General features: G+C 36.1%; 1 protein-coding gene across 5 annotated transcripts in view; it reads left to right on the forward strand.

The window, feature by feature from the left end:
- LRFN5 (leucine rich repeat and fibronectin type III domain containing 5) overlaps window positions 1-23,081 on the forward strand; it is a 249,541-nt gene that overhangs the window by 90,820 nt on the left and 135,640 nt on the right. For all 5 annotated transcript variants that reach the window (XR_011501578.1, XM_070504292.1, XM_070504293.1 and 2 more), the window contains one exon: window positions 21,144-21,319. The gene's annotated coding sequence lies outside the window, so the exon portion shown is untranslated. The remainder of the gene's footprint in view (window positions 1-21,143; window positions 21,320-23,081) is intronic.

The raw sequence follows: 23,081 nt of genomic DNA on the forward strand, positions 1-23,081 counted from the left end.
CTCTGATGATTCTCACTCAACCAGACAGAGAGGGAATCCATCCCTCCTCTCTTGTATGAGATGTAAGGAAGGAACATGCCACAACATGTTCTTCCAAACAAATTCCTCCAAAAGGAAAGTCTTTCTGCTCATTTCTTTAGTCTCAAACCTCTTACTTACCTTGGAAGAAGGTGATAGGCTGAAAGTCACCGCACAGGTTTCGGTCACTAATATCTCAAGTCCTGCATTCATGGGCCAGCTCTTCACTGTGAAATATGGGGATACTTGTCATTTTTGTGTTGTTCTCAGCTTGTGTGACCTCTCCCAAAACTGAGACAGAAACTGTCCACTTTTGGCATCTTGTTAGGCAGAGATGAAACATGGACGTGTTGCAGTGCATATGCTGGGAAGATTGGTGGACTCATATGGAGAGAGCTGGCTGTGGTCTTGGCTCTGTCTGGTACTAACTCAGTGACCTTGGAGAAGTCACTTGGCCTTTTTAAGCCTCAGATTCTTCGTCTGTCAGAAGGAATACCATATTTACTTTATTGGACTTCAATGCCTAACATAGTAGCTTCACAATAAGATGTTTGTGGGATGTAATTGTAGAGTATGTACTTCTTTGTCTTGCCATTTGATGTATCACTAGTAGAAGTGAAATTAGCCAACAATGTCGTTAAATGTCAAGTTATGTACCTGTCCTTTTATTTGTTTGACAAGAATTAGAAAGAGCAGAGAAATATGTCTTTTGCTGAAAAAAGACAAAATGTTAGTTATTGTGACTATTTTAAAGCCTATATTTTATAGGTACTTAACAATATTGTACTTTTGTGGTTGTTGTTGTTGAAGATTCACCCTGAGCTAACCTGTTTTGCCAATCTTCTTTTTGTATGTGGGTAGCCGGCACAGCATGGCCACTGACAGATGAGCGGTGTAGGTCCATGCCTGGGAACCGAACCTGGCTGCCAAAGCAGAGTGTGCCAAACTTAATCACTAGGCCACTGGGACTGGCGCAGTACACTTTTTAGAATCCAAATATAAAATGCTTAATTTCTGGAACTCAAATCATTTGTATTATTTATCGTGTCACATCTGCATGGGAAGGGTGCCCTTGTCAGGTGAACTAGACGTTACAGTCAATTTCCTCACATCCATCTCGCCTCTTCCTGATTGCAGAGCCTTTGAGGTGATTGGCCAGAGCTCCACAGTTCAGCCCTGATTAATCTAAGTCAGTCATAATAATGTGCCTGTCCCTTAGCAACTGGGTCAGAAACCCTGCTCTAAGCACGGTAGTGATTGACACTCCCCTACGACTTTACGAATGGACGTGTGACCTATGTCGGGCCATGAAGACTGGTGGAGGGTAGTTTTCATGAGGACAGAGAAGCTCCTGCCACTTCTCCTGCAGCAGGCAGCACTGAGGAAGCAAATGCTACGAGAAGCCATTCCACAAAATGTGGGAGGAAGCAGCCTTTGGTTGAAGCTGAGCACTGGACCACAGAATGTCAGACTAGAAAGAGCCAGGATCTTCACTGACTTTTCTGAACTGCCTTCCTCTGGACTTCCAGAATTATGAGCCAGTAGAATCTTTTGTCGATTTTTAATCATCACATGAAAAGCAACAAGAGTGCCCTCTGCTGAATGTCTTCTTTTCAGTGTTACTCTTGTCTGGACTTTGGACCCTCAAATCATACAACGGGCTGATGTACTTATTTATTGAAATACAGCCTCGTATTTGCTCTATTTAACACTTTCCATTTCAGCAAAAGTAGTAGCTTTGGAGTGAGTAGTTTTTATTTTTAAGCTGATAACTGTTTTTTTTTTTTTTTCACCCCAAGGAAGATTAGCCCTGAGCTAAAATCCACCACAAATATTCCTCTTTTTGCTGAGGATGATTGGCCCTGAGCTGTCTGTGCCCATCTTCCTCTATTTTATACATGGGATGCCTGCCACAGCATGGCTTAATAAGCGTTGTGTGTGTCTGCACCTGTGATCCAAACCCAGGCGAACCCTGGGCCACCCAAGCAGAGGGTGTGAACTTAACCACTGTGTCACTGGGTGAGCCCCTGATAACTTTTTAAATATGTGATTTTAAAAATATGAAAAATTCCCAAGACTACAGCATCCTTTCATAGTCACATTGTGTGGTGTTTTCATATCTATTATACATATGTGTATTTTAAGAAACTACTGGTGAAGTTATCCTATTCCTGTGAGCTATTATTCCAAGTCACCCACATGCAGCCTTTATTCCTCACTGCAGTTTTATCCTGGCATCACTTCACTCGCTCAGTGAGCCTAGGACCTTGGCTTTACCTCTAAGGCAACTGTGCCCTCTTCTCTCTCATCACACATTTTTGTTTTTGACAAAGCTAAATATTGTTTAAATCATTTTACCCTTTTTATCCTTTAAGAATTTATTATATATATTATATATATAAAATGTTAGAGGAGAATATATATAAAATATATGTATATATATTTAGTATTGGAAGAGAAGGTAAAAGACAAATAAACCAAATGAAGCAGAACAAAAACCAAAAAACAAAAATAAACCAACGAAAACCTTTGCTAAAAGTTTTTAGTAAAACTCAAGTTAAAAAATGGCAGATTCTGTTTGAGGACAATATGCTAAGTGAAATAAGCCAGTCACAGAACAACAAATACAGTGTAATTCCACTCACAGAGGTATCTAAATTAGTCAAACTCACGGAAGCAAAGAATAGAATGGTGGTTGCCAGGGGTGGGGCGGGGGCGTGTATACAATTTCAGCTGGGCAAGATGAGTCAATTGTAGAGATCTGATGGACAACACTGTGCCTATAGATAACAACGCTGCAACGTACTCGTAAAAATCTGCTTAGAGGGCAGATCTCAGGTTGTGTTCTTACCACAACACAATAAACAAAAGAAAATCTAATGCCAGCTTCTGTTAAAAGAACAATTGATGTTTCTTTTAAAGATTTTGTTCGAATGACTTCAAAACATTAAAAGACCTAATTTGTCACATTTAGCAAGATCGAAATAGCCTTTTAAGTTTGGAGCGTGTGTCTTTTGAGGCCACCAAATTGCAAACTAAAAACCTTTAAAACAGATTAAGACATTTATGTTTAATTATCAATTAGCTAGCACCTTAAGCTAAAATTTATTCTAATATGCTACACGGAAGGCTGAAATAATTTACATTTGGGCTTTAAATATAATGTTCATAAGTTCACATGAATTGACTTATACTAATTGACAGTACAGGAACATATTAAATTACAATATGTTTTAAGTAGCACAATAGGCAATATAAGTAGTTTTTCCTTTTATCTTTGTGTAATGTAATAAATATGCATACCTACTTTTTATAGAACATTGTAAAATTATTCTTTCTTTTGTTGAGAGTAGCTATCATCCAAGTAAATGTGGTTAAGAAATTTAAAATTGTAAGCATATTTTCAGGAATGTATTATCATTAATATACAATATAATAAACTAAACTTAGGCATTTATGGTATATGATGATTATTAATTTTCCTCTTTATACATAGTCTTGTTTACGCATCACATGATTACCATAGCAATTCTCAACTCATCTTCTCCCCACAGCCACGATAAACGCCTCATTCATTTTCCCTGTTATTTCGCATCTCAATAATCAGTTACTACCTTTCAATGGCCCTGTAGATTTTCTAGCACCACATTCCCCTATTTTTTCTGCAATTTGTCAGATTATTCTTTTTTTATCAATCCTGAATTGTTACTTTTATTGATCTTATTGATGTGGAAAACCACTAGGATATTTTCCCTTGGGGCCTTGTCCTTTTCCTTTCTTATTTTTTAGTAGATAGTAGTTCTAGTAATAATGGTACCAGTAGTTACGATATTTTAATGAGCACTTATATGGCAAATATAGAAACTTATCTTCCTTCTCTTGTTTAAGTTTTATGATCACTTTAACAAGGTGCCTAGAATTAGTGTTTACATTTTAGGAATGAAAACTGGAGGCTTAACGATGTTAATATTATTCCTTAGTGACATTGCTGTTAAGAGGTAGAGTCAGCAGAGGAAGCCGGGGCTCTCCCACTTTGGAGCCCAACGTTTTAACTCATGTTTTCTGCTTCCAGTTTGCTTGTGCGGCTTCATCTATTGTTTGGAGACAACTGACATTTGACTGTGTCCTGATTGACAAGTTTCATTCCTACAAATGGTGTGGCAGATATGTCAGGCCTAGTGAGGTCTCTTCCTGACTCTTCTAACTCTTCCCAGATATTTTCCACTGCCTGAAGCATGGGAACTAGTCAGCTGTCTCAACCTAAATCCCAGAGGTCATCCTTAATTCTTTAGTTGCAGTGTCATACCTTTAGGAGCAGAACATACAAAATTTTTCAAATTTTTACCTTTCTTACCCTCAACACAATGTTTGTCAGGAGTTGGTAAATATTTTCCAGGATTACCACATAACTTGCCACATCTATGTAATTATTTCAGAGAGTTTCTGACCAAATAATATTTCTCAGTCTCCATTGAACCATATTGTTTTACTTTTTAAAATCTTTTAAGATCTTCCAGGAAGCGTAGATCTACTTCATAGAATGTCTAGGTCTCTGCACGCTGCATACACGCTCTTTTCTTCTCTGGAATAATCACGATTTGCTCTTAACTCCTTGACTTTATATTTTTTTGTATTCTCTTATGTTAGGCCAAAACCTATGCTGGAAAAAGTTATTATTCAAAGTGTTGACCTCTTATCTCTTAAATAGAAAATTAAGATGCCATTGGTTGGGATTTCTCATAAGTTATTTATTTGGTAGTGCTTTTATCTAGTTATTTAAAAAATGTTTACTCTTAGAAACCCAAGCCTGTAATATGAAGTCTGATTGATGATCATAATACATTAATTAGATAAAATGGGCCCACATTACTTAAATAGCTTGGCTTGCTATGGGCTACAGGACTGTCCCTATTTGGAGCTCAGAAGTAGGATGTATAGTCTTTACTTCCCTCAGTCATTGTTTTCAGTATCTGTGCCCCTAATTATGCCATTTTATAAATCTGATCATTCACAGGACTCCATGGAACTTTCACCATTGATTGTGTTTCCTGTAAAGTACATGCATTTTTTCTTCCCATTTCCTGTCAATCAAACTCCTCTTTCATAAGTAAGAGTTTGGTGGAACTCAATCTTTGTTAAATAAGAAATATGCTATGTGAAATGTAACTCTTGCTACTGTGCATTAGAGCAAGTAACACACATGCATCCTTTCAGGAACATTCTAGAAATAATAACTGGAAGAATATTTATAATGCGTGAATTTCCATAGAGGCATTGTGATGTTAAAATTGAAGCCTGATGTGCCCCTGTAATTGTATATGAGCAATAGTCTCTCTACTTAGTCAGACTTTCTCCACAACCTAAATAAAGGTTCATTTGTTTTTCCTACTCTTTTGTCTTTTTAATGGCCATTGTGATAATCAGTCACTTATCTTTCAAAGGCGTTTTAGATTTTGGCACACCATCTTTTCCTTCGTTAGATTATTCCATTGTGGAAACTCCTTTACATGAGGTTCAAAAGTATAAAGCATATTATGCATTGTAGTTGAACTGTTAAACTGTGTAAGTATGTACGTATAGTAATATGGGTGGTATTTTAATACTTAGTTGATAAATTTTCAGTAAAGAGACTAAATCAATGTGATGTTTGCCAGAGCAATATGTGCATATAGTATTAATGTGAATAAATAAGAGGTTGTAATTGTATGTATAGCTTAACATTTTTATATAAAATTATTTGACTTTCAGTCTTTTCACCGGTTCTTTTCTGTATCTTACCCTTAAACTTGAATGGTGTCCCAGGACAGGGTCATAATATCTTGATATTTTATAATACCTATGCAGCATTTGATTACTGAGGGCTTCTGTCCAGGTAAGGCTCTTTCAGTTGAAAATGGAACTTCCACTGGCCTTTTACAATCACCAAACTTCTTTTATTTATTTATTTATTTATTTTTTTTTGTGAGGAAGATTGGCCCTGAGCTAATGTCTCTGCCAGTCTTCCTCTACTTTGTATGTGGGATGCCTCCACAGCATGGCTGATGAGTGGAGCAGGTCCACACCCAGAATCTGAACCTGCAAACCCCAGGCTGCCAAAGCAGAGCACATGGAACTTTAATCACTTGGCCATGGGGCTGGCCTTTTTTTTTTTTTTTTCTGTGAGGAAGATTGGTGCTGAGCTAACATCTGTTACAAATCTTCCTCTTTTTGCTTGAGGAAGGTTGTCCCTGAGCTGACATTTGTGCCAATCTTCCTTCATTTTGTATGTGAGATGGCACAACAGCATGGCTTGATGAGTGGTATGTAGGTCCACACTCAGGATCTGAACCTGCAAACCCTGGGCCACCGAAGCAGAGTAGATGAACTTAACGGCTGTGCCACCGGGCTGGCCCCCATATGGTAGTTTTATTTTTAATTTTGTGATGACCCTCCATACTGTTTTTCATAGCGGGTGCACCAATTTACGTTCTTGCCGTGGTGTACAAGAGCTCCCTTTTCTCCACAGCCTCACCAAAAGTTATCTCTTGTCTTTTTGATAATAGCAATTCTAACAAGTGTGAGGTCATATCTCACTGTGGCTTTGATTTGCATTTCCCTGATGATTAGTGAAGTTGAGCATCTTTTCATGTGCCTGTTGGCTATTTGTATATCTTCTTTGGAAAATGTCTATTCAGAGCATCTCCTCATTTTTTTGATTGGATTGTTTGTTTTTTTGCTGGTGATTTGTATAAATTCTTTACGTTTTTTGGATATTAACCCCTTATCACATATATGGTTTGCAAATATTTACTCCCATTCAGTAGCTTTATTTTTCAGGATCTCTGTGTTAAGAATCACTCAGACCATTTTTCAGGATGTTTTGAAAGGAGCTCCTTGTAACATTTAGGGTTTATTGAGAATATGACAGGCCTTTTGGAAGAAAAGCATCTAAATTCATTTTGGTCTTTTCTGCAATTTTTTCCATGATCTGTTTCCCAAAAAAATTATTTTTGTTTCTCCTTATTTTCTTCTTTAGGAATTACTTCTAGATTTAATCACACAGTTGCATTAGAACATCCCTAAGGCGCTTTTATTTTTTCATTTCAGGTAACATGTCTGCTTTGTTTTTGTGACACTGCAGTGACATAGGCCCATCTTTATTTTCAGGTCAGTCCTCGTTTGCTGGGAAGATTCTGGTGATGATGTTGGCAGTCTTGCTCCACTGTGCACAGCTTTTACAAAACCTAAAGGGCGGCACCTCACTTTGGGCAATCTGCCATCAGTCACATTTATTGGATAAACTTGCAGGGTCAGCATTCACTAAAAGGACATGCAGACGAAATTAGTCGGCGTTGCTTCTTTTTGAAGAGAACACAAATAAAATGGCTGTAATCACCTCTCTGAGAGTTCAGACTAACAGCTTAAAAAAAAAGTCTATAATCCAGAGGAAAATAAAAAGACTGAAGAGAATCACTCAGCAAGAACGTCTAGCAGTGTCTGAGCCTCATGTAGATAGATCATCTTAATGAACTCAAAGGCTCTCAAAGAAGGAAAAACACACCTCTGTTTATAACTGTCAAAAGGCGACCCAAAAAAGGTCCAATTATAAAAATCAAACAAATTGAAACCCATTCCCTATCTATCTTTTAGTAAGACAAGATGGAAAGATATTGCATGATCCTTATAAACATTTCCAAGTCCTTTAATTAACTCTCAGATTTCCTTTGCAACTAAGAATTATAGTCTTTTTCTAGACTTTTCACTTTCTCTCTTAATTCTTCATCATTAAGGGAATTCATCAAGTATACAGTATAAGATTGGGAAAGTTTCCAAATTTTATAGCTTGCTTCTATCTTGAAGCCAAAACATTTTATGAGTCTCTTGGTTCTAATGTTCTTAACTCACTTGAATGTCTGAGCATTTTAGATGAGAGACATTTTTATCACTTTGACAAAAATGGTAACTTTAATGACTCCATCAAAAATTCATCAAGTATGTTTTTTTGTGAGGCCTTTTTAAAATGAACTTACTAACCAACAATTCTAAAGACCCCACCAAAAACTCTCTTTCAGCTCAATACATGAATTAACTATTTATTCGCATACAACATCTTTAAAAAATGAATCTGAATTGCAGTTAGAAATCCAGAATGAAGGTTTCTAACAGTAAGCTCACCTATTGCAATTAATCATTCAAACTATCAAAAACTCTGTCCCATATCCTCATTTTTTTTACAGTAATAGTTTATTGTTAGGTACGGGAAAAAAATATTAGTTTGAGTGAAAATACTTCTGTAATTTCATTAATTTCTTAACTTTTGTTAAATGCTTGTTTGTTCATCTCTTGATATCTTCAATAATTCTATGAAAGAGATGATTTTTTAAACTTGAAGTTTTGTGGGGTTTTTTTGCACGCCAGTTTTAAACTGAATAGTTCTAAGTTAATGTCTTCTGTGTATAATGTTCATTTTTTAAATATTTAGCGATGCTGTTAGAATACAGTAGTCCCCCTTATTCACAGGGGGTAGGTTCCAAGCCCCCCAACAGATACCTGAAACCGTGGATAGTACCAAACGTTATATATACTATGTTTTTTCCCATATATACATATCCCTGATAAAGTTTAATTTATAAATTAGGCACAGCAAGAGACTAACAGCAATAACTAATAATAAAATAGAACGTTTATAACAATATACTGGAGCAGTATACTGATAACTGAGAAGGCTACTAAGTGACTAATGGGCGGGTGGCGCATACAGCATGATACCCTGGTCAAAGGAGTGATAAATGTGCTGGGAGGGATGGAGCGGGACCCTGTGAGACTTCATCACGCTACTCAGCATGGCATGCAATTTAACACTTATGAATTGTTTGTTTCTAGCATTTTCCATTTAGTATTTTTGGACTGCAGTTGACTGTGGTAACTGAAGCTGTAGAAAGTTAAACTGCAGATATGGGCACTACCATATTAAATATTTTAAAACATCTATGATTATCAGGGAAAAAGCTTAAGAAGGCAATATTTTATTGTCAAGAAAGTAAAGAATAATTCACTTTCAAGACAGTTTTCTGCAAGAATTAGTATTAACAATTTTAATTGCTGAAATCAAAGTAGATATAAATTGTGTCTTAAAATATGAGAAGGAAATCCATAGTGCTTTTTGCCCAAAATTCTGTCTGTGGTATTTGAACATTACAATTTTCATGTGTGTGTGTGTGTGTGTGTGAGGAAGATTTGCCCTGAACTAACGCCTCTGCCGATCTTCCTCTATTTTGTATGTGGGATGCTGTCACAGCATGGCTTGATGAGTGGTGTGTAGATCCGTGCCCAGGATCTGAACTGGTGTACCCCGAGCTGCTGAAATGGAGCACATGAGCTTAACCACTACACCACCAGGCCAGCCCCATTATGATTTTTTTTAGAAATAAATCTTAAAATATGTATTTTACATTATCAGTGCTATTCATTATCGTATTATGTATACAAAATAAAACCATAGAAGGCAATAGACTGTTTTTAAATGGCTGTCGTCCAATGTTTACCTTTTATTTTACAAGTGCTTTGAAATGCTAATTAAACTCTATAATTTGAAAATAAATAAAAATCTTCATTGCCTCCTAGCATGCCAACAAATATTGAACATCATAACTGCGTCTCTCATCCCTTCAAGTCCTTGGTCAGTTGCAAACTTACTTTTGGCTAAGTTTACTAAAGTTATAAACATTTTAGTGACCTGTAAGCATGGAGTACTTTGCTGAATTCTGAGAATAGAAAGGTAGATACATAATGCATGAACCTTCCAAGAAGATGGGTAGACAGACAAAAAACATAAAGGATCTGAAGTGTTGACCCACTTTTTAAACTTTCTCACCTGGATTTGATACTTTTCGAAGGTAAGCCCCCTCTCTGACTGCCAGCTGCATTCCAGGCCTTTGTGCTAACTCTTCACTTACATGATCTCATTTAATTCTCATGTAGAATATATGAGATGAGATAATTGGTGCTTAGGTAAAATGACTCTCCCGTAATCATAAAGCTAGTATGTGATAGAGTCAAAATTTCAAATGCTGTTCTTCCTAGCACAATGTTTATAACTGGCTTGGCATCAGACAGATCTGTACTAAGTTCTGTCTTTGCTCCTGCTGCTATCCTACTCTAAAAACCTCATCTATGTCCTGGAATATGGAAATTGCCCCCTAACTGGTTTCTTTTCTTCCACATTGGCCATCATTAGCCAGAATAATTTTTTTTAAAGTGTATTTTTTATCATGTAACCCATTCTTAATGTTTTCCCTGTCTCACTTAGTTGTTTGAGCTAAATTTGGAAGATAAAGTGTTAGCTGGGCAAAGATGAGGGATAAGGATATTCCATATTGAAGAAGTAGCCTATGCAGAGGCTTTGCATGTCTAAAAGGCAAGTTTGAGGATTTGCAAGTGTAATTCAAGATTTTAAAGTTGTCTTCGAAAGTATATGGTTTGTTGTGCACAGAGTTTAGGGCATAAAGGATGGCGGAGGCCAGATGCTCATAGGCCTCGCATGCTGTTCTAGAATTTTATACGTGACACGTAATTTGATTTACACTTTATAGAGAGAATCATTACGGTGGCAGCAAAATGAAAATACGGAGAACGTCATCTTGTGATAAGACAGGAGCACGGATTCTATTTATGTAGCTGTTGTGTTAATGCAGATGAGAGATAGTGAACTATTGAATTACAATAAAATATGAGGTATGAGTGCAAACAGAACCAGGATATTAAGAACTTTGAATCAAGAGAACTTCATTGATTAGATGAGAAAATTTTGAGTGTTCATTACTATTAGATTACTGTAATAATTAAGAAGTGGTAGGTGGGAAAACCACCACATAAAATAGTTTCAAAAATTGTAACTTCAGGCCAACATCAATAGGACTATATGCACATTTTAAAACTCTCTCTACCTTTCATTTCCGTATTACAATATATCTTCTGTTCAGCTTATCCATTTTTGATATGTTGAGAGACATTTAAACATATATTGTCGTCACCTCCAAAATGAATTAGAAAAAGTGTGCATAAATCATTTACCAATTTGACTCCTATGAATTAAATTTCCATTTTATTTCTTATTGCTCACATCCTTTATAGTGCTATCAGTTCTCTTTCTGGATGTGATCTGTTGAAGTTTCTTGTGCCTGAATAACTTTCTATATAAAGCTCAAAAACACAGTTGACTGGAAAAAGGCTTAGAAGAAATTAAAGTTTCTCTAGTGTGTTCTTATCCACCACCAAATAGCGGCACGGCCTTGTGCAAGTGACTTCTTCATCTGGGCCTGGAAATGAGATCAACTGACAGTGCCACCTGCCTCATAAGACTGTTTTGAAGCCCACACTAAATCATGTGTGTGAAAAAGCTTTGAAAATGGTAAAGTATACAAATAAAATATTAAAATTGGCCTTTATTTTATTCTGAGCTTGGTTACACCTATGCAGAACCATTTGGCTAATGCACGTAATTACTAAAGAAGAAAATCAAATTGTGCTCTTGCTCAGAGACTCGAAGTTCACAGAGCTAATAGCATGTACAGTAAAATTCAAATGCACGTGTTTGTAGAATTATAAAGTGAGTTACAGTTCCCTTGGTGAAACATGAAAATCACAAACAAGAATATATTCAAAAAATAATTAAAACTGTGTCCTCTCACACACATACACATATGTGTTGGAGCAGGAACAAATTGCTTATAGATATGTCTTACGAAATGAAGTAAATTTTCTCATTTATATTTAATCTTAAATATTCATAAAATTATGAATTAAGTGATGACATATATGTATCTATTTATGTCATCACTTTGAAAGAGGCCGCTCCAAGCAGAGCCACACTCTGAGGGTGCAGGAAAGTCAGTTTCCCTTTGACGAAGGCCCAGCGTAAATCTGGCTACCTTGTTAGAGGCAGTCCCATAGGACATTAATATCAGAAGGCATCCTCATGACCATCTCCTCCAACCTTAAGTCCCACACAAGAATGTCATCTGTGATAGCCATATAGAATGAGCCTTTCAACAATGAACCCACTGCCTCCAGGGCAGACCATGCTAACGTGGGATGTTCAAATAGCATGTCTTAAGGTAAAAGTAAAATACCCAGGCAACTCTTGTCCTTCATTTCAAATCATGTTCTCTGGCGTTAACATCCCCTTCTCCTGCCCCTTACAAAGGATATTTGAAGATATCTTCTCTGTATCTTATCTCTTTCTCAAGATAAAATTTCCAGTTTATCTTTCAACCATTTTTCATTTGCAGTTAGGATTGGCCATACTTTCCTTGTCTGTATCCAGATGTGTTTCTCAGAATTCAGAATGAGACACACTGTATTCCAGATGTGGTTTGATAAGGACCAAATAATTCGCTGCAACTCTTAAACTTGTTGTTCCAGATATTCCTTGTCAATTGTTGAATGCTGAGATTGTAGCCCTGAAACTGTTGACCTTTAGGATCTTGAAGATAATACCTTAAGTGTATTTCACAGAAACTGCCTTTAAAGACATCCCTCACTCTGCACTTTTAAGAATTTAGTTTCTGAATCTAGGCATCTTTACCTTTGGCACTTTTATATTTCAGTTTGACAGTCTTGGCCTATCCATTAAGCCTATGGAGACATTTTTAAATCCCAGTTTTGTGTCGGTCACAGATTCAGATTTAATAAGTTAATAAGTGCTGTTTCTTATGTCCTTTTGCAAGTCAGTGTTAAATGCTGAACAAGAAAAGACCAAGGACAGCAGGGTTACTGTCTAATGAAATAATGTATCTGAAAGTGCTTTGCAAACACTATTTGATATTCATCTTTGGTTCTACGTCCTTCCTTCTGTCTTTTATACATACCACTTTACAATCTCACCTTATGGAGAATTTCTCCTCTACAGTTTTCATGGTTTCTTTAACTTTCTTTCCAGTAACCTCTTTGTCATCAAAATCATTTCTAATTGCATCACATGGATTTTACTTTTAGGATGTTTTTCTCTTTTTTGAGTCATCTTTTCTCTTAGCAACTTTCTCCTCAAGAGAAATGTAACTTCCCTGAGTTTTTTTAGTGTGTAATTTTCCTTTATTTGCAGTTAAAAATCTTTAATTTGTGTTTCATGAGTTTCTGTTGTATGTAAGTAAGTGGGCTTGATGCTGTGGGGCATACAATTATCCATTTGATGTTTCTGGACCTGAAAGAGCTTTTCAGCCAATTGGAGAGGTGAACCACATGATGTATCATTAGTGGGACATCGAAATGTACTACCTCTCTCCGTTTTCTTCTTTCTTCCCTGTAGTTCAAACGTGGCTTTCAGTCTTCCTTCCCTACCAAAGGGGTATCTTTGTGCTTCTAGATATTTTCCACACCCCTAGTGCCTATCAGCATGTTTGCAATGGTTTCAACTCCTAATCTCCAGGTGGTCCTTGGTTTGTCTGAGATTGCTCCAGAATCTTCTTTTAACCCACTGTGAATGTAATTTACAATTGCTCAACAGTTGCTTGGGACTTACAGCCTCCTGTTCAACTCCCTGCCTTTAGTCCAGTGTTATTATGGTGACCATTATAAAGCGTGCTCTTTCTCTCTCCCTCTGTGGGGATATTTATATATATTCTGCTATATATTTTTATATAATGTTCTTCTTCTTCTTCTTTTTTTTTTTTTGGCTGAGGAAGATTAGCCCTGAGCTAACATCTGTTACCTATTCTCTTCCTTTTTTTTGCTTGAGGAAGATTAGCCCTGAGCTAACATCTGTGCCAGTCTTCCTCTATTTTGTATGTGGGTTGCCTCAACAGCATGGCTGGTGAGTTCAGTAGGTCTGTGCCTGGGATCTGAACCTGTGAACCCGGGCCACCAAAGTGGAGCACGTAGAACTTTTAATCACTCAATCACTGGGCTGGGCCCCATGTAATGTTCTGATACACACTTATGTGATTGTGCATTTTAGAAATATCTACTTTATGCATATAGAGACATATTTTATGTGTCAGGTTCAATTTACTTATATCATAGATTCATCTGTTTGGATTTATGCATTTTAAGTAGATTTTTAATATAATTTATTAGGCATTTTGATCAGAGCTTAAAATAATGAATTAAAAACAAACAATAATGAACGCAACAAAAACACACAGGATGATTCCCATCCACACTAAGCACTTTCTCCCATTCTTAAACCACCTAGCTTTCCCCAAGCATCAGAAATCCACATTTTCTTTGATTTTATGACTAACGAAGGAAAGTGTTTCACTCAAGGGCAGGTAGAGACTGCTTAACGTCGGCCCAGCAGGGCACACAGCAGTTGGATCCTATAGCATACCGTGTTCCTGGGGCACACTCTGATCCCGGTCCCTTACAGTAATGCCTCTGATGCGCCACCATGCCCAAAGCATGCAGCAGTTCAGTCCTTTTCATTGACTAATGGATTTAATTTTTTTTCCTAGTTTTCCTGTGAGACACACTATGTGGTTTGATGAGGACCACATAATTCACTGCAATTCTTAAACTTCATGTTTTGGATATTCCTTTTGTATTAATGGATACTGAGACTGCAGCCTGAAGCTGTTGCCTCGTAAGGGTCACACTGAGCCACGTGATGCACCTTTGTGTAGACTTGCATGCAGTTGTGAGAAAGAATGCAGAGACCTCTATATGCCCTACAGCTAGTTTCTCCCAGTGATAACATCTTGCATAACTGTGGTATAATATCTCTTATCACAACCAGGAAACTGACATTGCTGTCATCCACTGAATTTATTCATATTATACCAGTTTTACATATACTTGTGTGTGTTTATATTTAGTTTTCTAAATTTTGTCACATATGTAGTTATGTTGAACACAGTCAAAATACAGGGCTGTTCTGTCACCACAGTAACTCCTGCCACCCTTTTATAGCCACAACCACCCCTCTCCCCCATCCCTAACTCCTACCTATTTTATTTAATTTCAAAGAAGAAATGTTACTTGTATAATGAATATTAATAAACAAATGGGATGCACTTTCTCATCTGCATATTAAAAATTGATCGGGCTTCTGCAAATTTCCACATGACTCAGAATTCTGAAGAGAGTACATAATATATGTGTTTTGAAATTCTATTTAAATGGGTTTTTTAAAATTCTTAGGTTTAGGAGATATACAGTACCATCGTTTCTTTATGAAATTCTTTTTTATTTCACCTGCAAGAGGTGAAGTTGTGGAGGAAAGGAAGGAAGAAGGGAGGGGAGGAAGGAAGAAAAGAAGGAGAATGGAGATTGAGAGAGAGGTTGAGGGAGAAGGAGAAAGAGAGATGGTGAGAGAGAGGAGAGGAGAGGTGGAGAGAGGGAAGAAGGAAAGGTGGGAGGAAGGCAGAGAGGGAAGGTGAGAGCTGGCAGATAGCAAGGGTCTAAATAAACTGATGCATCATGGAATAAAATTGGCAGAGGTCAGATGGAGGTAAAACCCTCTGATACAAGTGTCTGAAGAAGACGCTGATGTGGCGGTTTACTATTCTCTAAGAATCCGCTAGGCTGATGTATACAGCAAGCACCAGTGCCAGTGGGCACTAATGTTAAAGACTTGACATCTCCTTTTCATATAAAACTTAGTTGGCACCCTGAAGAAAGGAGTGGAAAGAGGTCAAAAATCAGGTGGAAATAGGTTGAAATGTAGAGACTTTTGATTTCCATAAAACATAAAACTTTTTTTTGTAAATTACAGTATTTGGATGCATGCATTACTCACATACACAGGTGTGTGCATACGTGTAATATGAAATAACATTCACAATAACACTATGATGTAGGCATTATCATAATGATTTTAAAACTAAGAGACAAATTTTTTTTTTTTATAAAGATTTTATTTTTTCCTTTTTCTCCCCAAAGCCCCCTGGTACATAGTTGTGTATTCTTCGTTGTGGGTTCTTCTAGTTGTGGCATGTGGGACGCTGCCTCAGCGTGGTCTGACAAGCAGTGCCATGTCCACGCCCAGGATTCGAACCAACGAAACACTGGGCCGCCTGCAGCAGAGCGCGCGAACTTAACCACTCGGCCAGCCCCCTAAGAGACAAATTTTTAACTAAATCAGTAAAAGTCACTGAAGACGGAGGGAGGGAGAAGGAGGGACTAGGTAAGCAGGGAAGAAGAAAGGAGTGAGCGAGGAGAGAAGGAAAGGCTCTATGTAGATACACATAGTTAAAATAAACATTGTGTCAATAAGAACTTGCTGGTATTCTCTTTTAATTGAAAAAGATCACTACCAAGGTGACACACTGATGTGCAGGTTAGTGTGACCATATTTGTCTTCCGACTTTTGCTGAACCACTAAGAGTATCAAGAATGTTGCATTATATTTTCCCCTGTGTTCAAAGGAGCAGAGCAGGACTGACAGTTATCTTGTCAGAGCTGACCATGAGCTAGGACAGGAAAAAGTAAAAGGAAAATTCTGTCACTTCACCAAGGGGTGGAGACGTGCTTCTCAAAATTGTCTTTTGGAAGAAAAAAATGTTTTCTGAACTTTGAAAGTAAAAGAAATTTCAAGGAAACTTTTAGCAGAGTAAATTTATTTTGTGAAGGATTTGTATAGTGAAGTAGTTTTTGTTACTATTTTGGATTCTTTTGATACTATCATTTAAGAAAATATTAGTTATACAATGAAAAATATTTCATTAGCTCAAAATCTTCGTTTGAGCTTCATTTTACATTTCTTTTATTGTTGTATAAGAATGTTGCAACCACAATCCAGGAGTTAGAATTTTTGTAATTAAACTCAAATTGTGATAATGCATTTTGTTTCTTCACAAAATCAGTTAGTAATTTAGTATCTGTTTTCATGGTGAAAAGTCATTACTTAGACTGTCATTATGATATTTAGTGAATGAGTTAGTTCCTTAAAAAAGCAATACAAAGCCCATACCGCCTCCGCCCAGCCTCTGCCCCTCTCAGAAAGGCTCTTCACCTTGGGTTGTAACTAACTGAAATACCGCATCACTTAAAGTTATTTTCTTGTGTTGCTAACGGGATATTACCAATGCAGTAATACAATTTTTAGGTCCCTGAGATTTATGCTTTATTTAACTGCTGAACTCTTGCTGTTAGAGGAAAGGAGTGATTAGTTGTTTTCATTTGCAATGTGACATTTACATTAAGCAATAAATGCTCTAGTGATGCATTAATTTGTTTAATTAATCCTGATTGTGTATAATCCTGGATGTGTGTGATCCTGGATGTGTATAATAATTTGTAAACATTTTCCTACAGCTGAGCATATGATACTACACTTTTATCCAATAACATAAGTGCATTTCCATATTCAATCAGTGTCTCTAATTTAATTTTTAGATGAGGTTTGGCAGTACTGGTGATGAGGCAACATGTTTTAGTAATAGTATTTATATGAATTCCTCTGAATATTTATGCTTTTAAAAAACTCATTAATGTGAAATAATTTTCAATTTCATCCTATGTTTCTGGTCCAAATTTTTTCAAGTTATTTGTCTTAACAAAATAGGATTTCTTATATTTTACCCTCATTTCTGGAGTAGTCCACTAAAGATCGTGGCTATATCATGCCGAACAATATATTATTATATGATTATTAAATAGTGAATGATTGAATGAATGAGTTTCAGTGAAACCATATGATTCATTTGTTTACATATTTCAAAACAGCTGGATTTTTGCATCATGTAGATCAAGTAACTGGACGACTAAATGTTTAATTTTTAATCATTTTCAGCACAAGGTAAATATAATGAAAGACTAATGTAGAATACTTCCCTCATGAGAAAGATCGTTAATGATACCATTTGATGGCTTCATAATAGTTCAAGTTCTGTGGATCTTTAAATTAAAAGGAATAGTTATGATTATGTTACTGTTATCTTCAAATATTTCAAGGATTTCCTTAGTGTCCAGTGGGTTAAAACTTAGGGCAGCCTTGGGAAGAACTTCCTGATGGAAATAACATTATTGCATACCTACAATGAATGAAGCACCATGACTGGTACTTTCAGATATAATATGCCTTGAAATAATTTCAACTTTTTATAACATTGTTTTTTCATTTTAAAAAAGAAAACTGAGTAATATGGTCATAGCTATGATTCCAACCCAGGTTCACAAGACTTTAAAGTCCTGCTCTTACTGATAGTGAGATCAAATCAAAGTGTAAGTTTGGCCAACTGATGTACACTTAGAGAGACGTTGTAGGGGGAAGACGGTACGTTGTAGCGGGGAAGGACCTGGAAGGGGTCATGATTCTCAGTTTTTAAGAAGATATTCACTAATAACTTCCAGAATTTTGCCCATGTTTCCTGAGTTCTTTCAGAATTCAGTATTGGCATCCAAGATAATTGTTAGAGGGGGAACCATATTTATTGGGAATACATGTACATAAGCAATAACAGTTGCCAAATTTTCTAAGGCTGGAAGAAGGCCAGCATAGCAACAATTTGGAACCAAGGAACTGATCAGAAATTCTCATAAAATGTTTTATTTCACTATGTTCTTAAGAAGAGAAGGAAATCTTTATAAGATCACACTGGAAAGTTGCAGTATTAGAATCTCAGTCTAAAATCTCTTATTTTTACGTTGCACTCACCAAAATATATAGACTAAGAAGAAAATATGGCACCTTATTTGCATTTCTTTATATAGAATCCTATAATGGTTTTGTGAAATCTACACTTGCATCATGAGGTATAAGAGGATTAATATAGAGTGAGGTAGCCCAAGGTGAGAGCCCCAGGTACTAGATGTATGAGCTTGCCAAGGTTAGTTCACCTACTCTATCCCTGCCTTTTATAGCAGTATATAGAAATATGTATTTACCTCCTTTGATTCTTGGGGGAATCTTAGGAAAATTGAACCATGTCTCTTTTGATTTAACTATCTTCAGTTATGAGATAAGAAAACTTCCAAAAGTGAAAAGCAGGATGCTGACACAGCTATTGGAATCAGAGCATATTGCGCATTCCACTGCAAAGCCTTATTATGCAGATCTATTTAAATTTTACTTAGTGATATTCCTGATCTAGTTTGTGATTGATCACTCAGTTAATACCTGTTTTTTAGTAGCTGGCACATAGTAAGTGCTTAGTAAAACATTATAAAAAAAAGGAAAATGTTATTGTTGTTAAATGATGTAACCATACATAAAAAGAACTTTCTCTGGGGAATTGGAATTTAGATAGGATTGTGGCAGTTACTATGTTAAAGTGAAGACTTGGAAATACTGTTGATTATCAATCCACTTTTTTGTTAGCATAATAATTAGAGATATTTATGCTTTTCTAGCATAAGACAATAATATAAAACATTGTTATAAATTCAGATTTGCTCTTGCTTTATACTACCTCGTTCCTACAGAGAAGGGAACATAATCAGTTTCAAAAACGAGGAGGCTTCTTGACTTAAGCGTTTTACTTTTAGGAATTCATTTGACATGTATTCACTTGTGTGTGCATGGATGCTTGTATATGGACATGGATAATATCATTTTTATAATAACAAAATCCTGGAAACTTTCTAATTTTCAACTGGGACACTTTATGAGCTGATTATGTTGTGTGTGTGTGATAGATATTCACTGACAGGATGGATGAGTGGGTGATAGAAGACAGAAATGGAATGAGCTCCATGACGTATTAAATGAAAGGAAAAGGGCAAAACAGGGTAGAGTATTCTCATATGTGTATAAAAATCGACATACACACACACGCTTATTATGCATGAAATATTTCTGAGATGAAATATTTCTGAAACGTGAAATTGGTTCTTCCTGAGGCGATATATCTTGCTTTGGAGGGTGATTTACTTTTGGATTTCTTGTATTTTTATCATGCATATATAAATGTAAAAATTAGTTTAAAATATTCATGGAATGAAATAAATGCAAAGGAAAACAATAGCTATCTCAGGGTGGTTGGCATACAATTAACATAGATTCGCGTGTGGGGGGTATGTCTGAGTTATTCTTTAACTCTGTAATAAACATCTTTAATAATGAATATAAATTTGAAAAATAGCATTGATTGACACATTCATAAAAATAACTTGAAATAAACTATAATTTACTTTTATTCAACTTTACCATGAACCTGTGCATTGATTTTTTAGCATTTCTGAGTCAATTCAGTATTAATTAAGGAAATAGCTGAACTTTTAAAAAAATAAAATAAATACATAAATTAATTAATTAGTTAATTAAAATAAATAAATAAATAAAAGTCCTAATTATTGGATATTTCAGGACACTATAAGCACCCTCTTAAATTTTGGCTTTATAAGATCATTCACACTTTAAAAAAGAGTCGTTGGTGTATTATCTTCTCTCTGCGTTTTATTGTTATACTTCAGAATTGTATCATTCCCCATGTTTGCTTCTGCAGATAAAATAAGTCATAGCCAAAGTAAAATTACAATGCTTTTGTGCATTTCGAAAACATTTTAAAAAGCTCAGCCTATTTCTGCATTAACAGTGACAGTGGTTGAATATCAATTGAACTATTATATAGATCTTAGGGAAAGAAAGTTAAATACAGTCTCACAGAGCTGGGTCGATTGCTATTTAGATTGACATGGAACCTGAGAAATAGGTAGAAATCAGCAATCTTCTGACATGAAGTTAAGATACAAATGGTACATCTGTGTATTTCTTCTGTAGTCTTATGTGTTGAAATAGATTTTCTCTATTGAAGAAAATACAGGCAAGATGACATAGGACTCTTGGCTGCATGAGGGCAGGGCTTGTGAGCTCCGTTCTCTGCTATGTGCCCAGCACCGTGCCTCTGGTACATAGTAGGTGATGGGGAACGTTTGTTGATTTACGAAGTTTTTTAAACATTAGCCTGCAAGTTGAATTAATTGAAATATAAAGAAAATTGAACCATGTCTCATTAATTTTTTTACCTATCTTCAGTTATGAGATAAGAAAACTTCCAAAAGTGAAAAGCAGAATGCTGACATATCTATTGGAATCAGAGCATATTGCACATTCCACTGCAAAGCCTTATTATGCAAATCTATTTAAATTCTACTTAGTGATATTCCTGATCTAGTTTGCAATTGATCACTCAGTTAACAGCAGCTATATTTCTCACAGACGCTTCATAAGCATATTCTGATATGCTTTTTTGTGCTTGTCTCCTTTGAAGAGTCCCTGTCACCCTTCTGCCAGGTGTTGGGAAGATATGTAGTGGCCGAGCACCCTTCCTTCCGACGCCATCCTCAGAATCAGCTTCGGAGATGCTCTTACCCCGTTCGTCTTCTGCAGCAGCCAGGCCGAGTGCTGACTCCTTCACAGCCGTGAGGAACTCTTCAGCCTCCAGAAGTAAGTCGATTGCATTCAGTTTGATCGTTGCCAGTGAGTTTAAACACGCTTAGGGGAGGCTAACTGGGAATCTTGCAAATTAGCATACAATTTAAGCCAGCATTATTCATCACTGATTATTTCATTTCTTTTCTGAATCCTATCTTTCTGGAGAATCAAAGTCTACCACTTTTTATGTTGATAACCTGCATCTTTATGGAATTTTCTGATTTTTTCCAAAATTGTTTCACATGCATTGTCATAATTTATATTTGTAGCCTTGAGGCATAGACAGGGTAGAGATCAAAATAATAATGTTTGCACATGAGCAAATAGATCCAGAACGACCAAGTATTTTACCAAAGTTGCTTGGCTAATGAGTTATGAAGATGGAATAAAATCCCTGGTCTTTAGATTCTTAAAAATTGAGTACTCTTTCCAAGACTGTGATCTCTGTTGCTTTCTGGAGGGTATGGGGCTGGTGGGATAAATAGCACTTTTCCTGATTGGTTAGTTTCTTGAATGACATGTTCTCTGGGTCATTGAAGGAGAGTTTATGGCAGCCTATAAATATGCATGCTGAAAAAACTAAAGAAAAGGGAAACCACAGGTAGAAAAATGAATTGAAATCAGGGGACATGAAGAGTCTAAAAATGGGTAACATAATGTACTGTATGCCACCCAAAACAAAATTCCCAGCTCCATGTTTGTCTCTGGGCTTTCTAATTACTGGATAAATCAGGTAAATGCATCAATTATATGATTATTTATGTTCATGGGATTCGAAAAGTAAAGAAAATTTGCCTGGAAAAGTTTGGACTTTCCTAGGCCATAGTTAGGATTCTACTGTTTGCCATTTTTCTAGCTTACTTGGCTTAAATTTGATGTATTTCTTTTTTTCTTTTTCTACCAAATATTCTATAAAGGCATCTCTTGCTGCTCTTAAGGTTGTATTTGTATCACAATGTGAACACACAGAAATGATTATGGATACATTTTATAGAGAGCAAACGTTTGATAGAGCTTAGATTATGTGTCTGTAATTAGGCACCTGGCAATTGAAATTTCCTGGAAGGCAATGGGCAGGAGATATTTAATAACCTTAGTTTTGTTTTGCAACATATCACAGCTTCAGTATGCAAACAACAAAAATGTCTGTGTCCTTAAGGGAACATAGAGACTGTTGCGAAGAATTTATTTCTGAATCATGGTGCTACCAATTGCGGAAGATTTAAAACAGGCAGCCAGTATATTGTTGCTAGTGTGCTCAAAGTAATGGGGAAAGACTACTTTTAAGACATAAACAAAAAGGATATATTAGGTTATACTGAGGTTAATTCATTATAACTATAACTGTGGCATAAAATGATGAGTGTGACTCTGCAGAAGATAGATTACAAATCATTATTTTAGTGGAGGTTTTTTCTATGTATATTTTATTACCTTGTGCTCCTTTTGTGCATGATTTATTCATTTATCTTGAGAATTGTTTTCATTGCTTTGGTCCTTGAGCTTTTATTAAGTAAAGCAACTTGAAGAAAATATTCTAGATTTTTCATCTTTTTCTTCTTGCAAAGAAATGGAAGACCCTGGCTAAGCCTAAGGTGATTTCACATATTTTGAAAATATGAAAATGTATAGGGTTTGTTTTTTAAGGCAATCCCACAAGAAACTCCAGAGATTTATCTGCCCAAACAATTGATTAGACAATTAATGAATCTTTGTTTTCCATGGATAAAGGCTGACTTTTTCTAAATAAAACATCTGACTTTATGAAAGCTGT

This window comes from Equus asinus, chromosome 2, assembly GCF_041296235.1.
Source record: "Equus asinus isolate D_3611 breed Donkey chromosome 2, EquAss-T2T_v2, whole genome shotgun sequence".
NCBI lineage: Eukaryota > Metazoa > Chordata > Mammalia > Perissodactyla > Equidae > Equus > Equus asinus.